Source organism: Branchiostoma belcheri, unplaced genomic scaffold (assembly GCF_001625305.1).
Source record: "Branchiostoma belcheri isolate BF01 breed outbred unplaced genomic scaffold, Haploidv18h27 scaffold7, whole genome shotgun sequence".
In the NCBI taxonomy this organism is placed as follows: Eukaryota; Metazoa; Chordata; class Leptocardii; order Amphioxiformes; family Branchiostomatidae; genus Branchiostoma; species Branchiostoma belcheri.
In genome coordinates, this window is record NW_017804353.1 from 4,037,440 (window position 1) to 4,043,439 (window position 6,000).

Sequence of the window (6,000 nt, forward strand, 5' to 3'; positions counted from 1 at the left end):
TGATGTATAGTGTTTATCCTTGGGCTTCAAAGTGTCCTTTATATACACGGCACCATAAAACTACTCCGTTGATGATTGAAGACCTCTGTTACCTTGTCCTTTCGGCGTGCCCGTCTCAAGGCCTTCCTCCGAGCGCTTAAAGTCTTGTTTTACGGCTCCACACTGACTGCACTACAGAGGAAGTCATTAGTTTTGAGCCGCCCTCCCAATCCCTGCTTAATGGACTCTTCTGTCTCCCCATCTGCACTTCCGCTTGGTAAAAACCTGGATGTTTTTGACATGTTATGTGGGTGCAGATTCTTTCTTTCAACGTACGCCTGTGTTCCCGATAGCTGGGTCAAAAAGTCATGTTTCGTTTCCGAGAAAGTGGAAAATTTGCATGCAGACTTCGCCTCTGGCCATTCGGTATTTGTGCACATCACATTCCTACATGCATTCCAGGTAAGGCCATGTTGATTTGATTATATGGATGCCATCCTCTGGGAACCCCAAAACCGATGTGAGCGTGCGAATAAAAAAAGTTTGGCTAAAAAGTTGCTTTTATTATGAAACCTACGTGGTTATGAAGGTCGAATAAGTCTTCAAGTTCTTTATATTTTCGTCTTTTTCGTTTGATTTTGGCTTTTACGACATTGGTATCATTTTTCCAATACTTTTTTTAACTTACGGTATATATTTGCTCATTTTGCAACTGTTTGGTACGATTTACAGTATGGTTGAAAACTTTTTTTTGGTAACGGCCGAAAATTCATGCGCGCGGATGTCATCCATATTATCAAATCAACATGGTCTAACTACTAGATAGTCGACACCCAACCAATGCAGGGTAGGATCTAGGAAATCTCGGAGGCGCCCGTTAGTTTGACTGACACAACCTGACCTTAGTCATGCTCCCTTGTTACTGTAATCCTATTGCTACGGAAATAAGTCTGCTAAAATGAGTTTATATCTCCGACTGGATGCGATGATCCCAAATCATAAGTCCCGCCCGTCAGCTTACGTGTTCGCCGCCGAAGATTTAATACCGATCCCGCGGGGCTTTGGCGATACTGTGCTGAAAGCTTTTGATCTTGTATGAATGTGCACTGAGTATCGCGAATCACGTAACTCAACACGCTTCGCGGGTCCAACATCGGCAATATTTCATCGTTAAGTGAGAAGGCGTTTTCGGCCCTGATGTTACAATCCTCTCGCTGATGCCTCCACAACATCCGGGGAATAACCAGACATTTTTCATTCCAATCATTGGTCCAGCGTCACGTGAGTAGACTTCTAAATAACGAACATGAGGTGGAGAATTAATCCCGTAGAAAGTCTGTGCACCACAGCGGGAATATTGGTGATTAAGCGGGTATCTCATGATAAATGACGGTTCTTTGATGACACGGACTTCGGGAGCGTCTCAAATGTCAATATCATTTTGTTAAAAGTACAGCTCAAAACGTTATTCCCTATGTGAGTTTAGAGAGATGACGATTTCTCGGCTGGGACCCCCCCCCCCTTCATAAACCCATCTGTTTAAAGGAAATCTACCCCTTCCTTAGCATGGAAGTTCATCTGAGTTGGTAAAAACAGGGCACATCAACCTTCGCTCAACTGGGACGGGAGGCGGTACCGACTTCCGACGAACTTTGACCCAGTGCTGACGTCGATCACACGCGGGTAAAAGTCACGTGTCTACAGCACTCTGGTCAGAAAGCTAAAGAAGACCGAGTAATTCGGTCGAAAATTCCTGGTGAGTCAATTTTCTTGAGTTGGAGAACAGTTTAATTTTTAATATCTACCCCTTCCCCACATTCCACTTCATGATCGGGATCTTTATACGAGAGAACAAAACAAAAGTACAGCGACTTTCGTAAGATACATTGTTTATGTAGAGTTGATCCACAGGAAAAAATACCCCACCACACACACACACATACACGCAAGTGACAAATAGCCCCTTTGAAAGGTAATTGTCTCCCCAAACGTTGTATCGGTAGAGGGAACCCGCCTCCCTCAATCAACCTGCCACTTCCCGGGGTGAGGTCATACGTCTTCACTTCGGAGGTCAATAGGGAAGTTCATCGTCTTTGTATGGATCAAGTACTAGTATAGGCTGATCAAGGCTTATTTCACAACTAGTGTTGGTCATTCTCTAGGTAGCAATCTCTTTAACTGTTCTAGACAGCTAGTAATCGTTCACGCAGATACAAATGCATATATTACAGCTATATCCATCATACATTTGTAGAATACTGACAAAACACATGAATTGAGCATGAGAAATGAATTCTATCTTCTAGCAAGCCGTCCTAAGGGGATTCAGGTAGCACAATTTGCCACGAATAGGGTACGACTGGCCAGGAGAGTGAGTCCACCGTTAAAGATTCATCTTCATTTTCCCTAATCAGCTAAATGAACAGTACCTTAGCCGAACTCCGCTGGCCAATTATTCTTCCTATTCAGTGGCTAAATTTTGCTGCTTTGAAACCCGCGTTGTTACGTAGTCTGATTGATAGGGACTAATTGAATTCCCTTCCCTTCCTAACTGTATACCCCCCCCCCCCAAGCCAGTTGCGCCCTATTTTCGCCAAATTCCACTACCCTAACCCCCTTCGGAAGGCCTGGTGGAGGCTACCCCTTCCCCCAACCAAAAAGAAATCGCGCAGAAAATGAAGTCATGCACAGACTGATGCACACTCGACAGACCGTAGCCGGCGCCGCTCTAGTTCTCCCCTGTATGCGGGGCGGGTACACCTGTATCACCGGCAGCCTGGCAACACGCATATAACTCTCCCACGTCGCATAGCACAGAAAAAAAGGAGCGGGCAATTCCCTCCGGAAGCAAACAAATAATACGTTATAGCCCAGATCCTGCCGATCTCTTAACCCTCGTAATGGCAGGAGAGTAGGGATTTTAAATGGGCTTGAATGATTTGATGGTTCTAGAAATGTTTTCCGACGAAACATTGTCGCTGTTCCTAATATTCCCATGAAATTAGACAAAATAGACTGCTGTTTGGATATTTGTAAGACGTAAACATAGGAGAACGGTTGTGTACATTAAAAAGATTCCTTGTGACCTTTTCAGGAAGATAGGTCACCCCACATTTCCTCGACAAACTTCAGTGGCACAATGCCAAGTGTAAGAGAACTGAGTAAAGATAACATTCAAGCCGTGAATAAAATGTGCATAGCAAGTGCTAGAAAATGGACACTGTCGCTTGTTAGACTTGTAGGAAAGGAAACAGCAGTTTGTATCCTTTTAAGACTTACATTTTACTCTTGAGTCTTTTCAAATCTGTGACCTTTGCTCTTTGACCTCTCTCTGATTGCCACGATCTTTAATGTACACATTTATATCGCTTCTTGGTATGCATGTTGTAGTTATTATCTTCAATGCCATGTAAACAATAACAATTCCTTATCAAATGGCGCTATGTACGCATGGCTCAAGGTTGTTCACACAGACACACAGACAAAGCCGATGTGCAAGATAAGAGTCAACAAACGTGGTTCAGACTGCATTGGCAGATTTCCCACACTGAATATTGGGACCGGGAGTTGCATAATACATTCTGTACCACGGCGTAGTTGTGCCTACTAGCTACAGTGAAGACCAAACGTTGGAGCATACAAAATCACAAACTGTCAATCTACACACAAGTCCATGATGCGTAACCACTATGCGTTTCTATAGTACACTACTAATGATTGATTATTTTCAAACAGATGGATACTAAGTACGGCAGGATCAAATATCATTAACGTTGAGTAACGACTGTTAATAAAGATACGGTTATGAACTAGAACCTATTAATATAATGACTGTTTAAACATAAATAACTCACCATAACAGGTTAAACACTGGTGGGTACATGCATCATTGTATGTGCTCTCAGCCATGTCGTGAAGGGAGTGTATTATATTTCTTACCTCAGTGCAGGGTTGACCTCGCCTTTAAGAAGTAGATGAGGGAACACCTGCTGTCTTAGACGTCTTCGGCGTCTCGAAGTCCCTCCATTGAAGAGTCTTGAAACAGTGACGGCTCTCTTGCTGTTGTAGCAGGCTACGCAGTGTTGTTGTTAGTCAGTGCAGGTCACCAAAGATCATCGCTGTTTACTCTGTGCACGCAAGACGTAACACCTGTTGTTTTGACGTTGTCCCGTAGATCCTAGCCTAACAACTTTTCAAAATTGCAGCTATTCACACGAGGTTCTTCAAATGTTACGAGAAATGGAGAGAGCTAACCAGTACTCAGATAGTTCCAGATTCACCTGCACAGGAGGCAGCCATTCTTGTCTGTGTTGAACAGTCTCTAAATCATTGACAGAGCCCGTCGTTCCATGCATCCAGAGGTACCCGTGCGTTCCGGTGACGCGTGCTTCCGGGTAGCTCTAAGCACCTGTAGCTGCTCAATGGTCTCTTATGTGCTTTGACGTCTGCATAGAACTACGCTAATGAAGTTCCTCCCGCGTTCACCGTGCTAGGCGACGAAAACCTGTACCTGCGGCCAGGGCGTACGCAAACACGCAAACAAGGGTGGGAATATCCTGAGTTCCCAGAACACAGCCCAACCCACCAGCCACTACGGTAAGTACGGCCGTGACACAGCGTGGCTGTTCGATCTGTTTCAAGCACGGAAACCGCGCCTAGGCCCTTACTCTCAGGGCTTAGGGGCAGGGCCTACATAAAACAAATTATCGGTTTGAGTCACTGTTGTTTTAAGATAGGCGTGGCGATCTAATATTATAACGCCTACAATGTGCAGTGCAATGGACCTTGACAATGGATTTACTCATAGCCTAAATGGTGGGATACGGAGATCATGATAAAAACGGCCGGATACGTGGTGCCAGCGATAAGAAGTAAAGCAAAACAATAAATTTCCGCTTCTCAAGAGCTTTGGCGGTGGACATTCCCTGAGGTTCATAAAGCTAGCTGCGGGGGCGTTATGCCAAGCATGTGCACGATATAACAGGCCATCTTGCCGCTACTTTATATCAAATCCTTGCGGTCTGCAAAGAAGCTTTACCTTGGGTGCCGTAGTCTTCACAAAAATCCGATGTGGGTTGAAACGATCGTTCAACAGAGTCTACGTCAAAGCTGTTGCATAATAAGATATGAAATGTTATATACGGGGTGTTATTTTTCTCGTCACCATTTTTCTTTCGGTTGCTACGAACGGTAATTGTAGTTGAACAGTCACTGACGCAATTTGACTGTAGGGATCCGGACGTTGAAATGCCATCCTGTGGTAAACATAGGAACTCCCGCCGTACGATGATTTCAATCACAGTCCACAACTACAGACAAGATGGGGGCAGGGTTTCGTCTGGCTCAGTCAATCAGAACACTAGATAAGCGGTAAGTTTAGATTTATTTGCGACGATAGCATGCGCTTGGTCGCATTTTAAACGAAAAAATTGCCATTTTACGTACGTTTTGAGCTACAAGGTTAAAATAAAGATACTGCTCTCCAATTTCTAACAGATAGATGTCTTTCTTGGTGGCATGCAATAAACTACAAATTTTGAGCTCTAACTCTTTATAGAAATAAAATCTAACATTATATTATCCTGTTCCGTTTTAAGTTTTAAGCCTCTATGACATAAGACGAGACAGAAACAATCAGCTATTAGACACATTCAATCCATTCATTCAGGGTTTACAGTTGGTATTCATTAACGGAACGCAAGAATTTTTTTTCATACTACAAGTTATATTAATTTTGTACCTTTCAGGCGTAGCCAGTGGCGTAATTATATAAACTGATAAACGCTCAAAGGTCAGCGTATGAACTTCTGACATTTACATAAACCGCCCAGACCGGCGGTATCTACACACCAGCTAGCCACCAGACAGCTGAACTGTCGGAAAGGTCGTTCCACTTCAAAAGTTTGCCGTATGTCTCAGGATCATACTTTGTGCAAACACAGGCCCCCCCTCCCGTTATTATATCAAAATGGTGAACTTTCAGATGAATCAAATCGGCGTATGCCTGAGTACTATACTCTT

At 43.8% G+C, this 6,000-nt stretch overlaps 1 protein-coding gene across 1 annotated transcript in view; it reads right to left on the reverse strand.

The window, feature by feature from the left end:
• Positions 1-4,228, reverse strand: part of LOC109484540 (synaptotagmin-5-like) — a 36,429-nt gene extending 32,201 nt beyond the window's left edge. Inside the window, exon 1 of the mRNA XM_019787858.1 lies at positions 3,919-4,228. The gene's annotated coding sequence lies outside the window, so the exon portion shown is untranslated. The remainder of the gene's footprint in view (positions 1-3,918) is intronic.
• Positions 4,229-6,000: the final 1,772 nt, after the last annotated feature.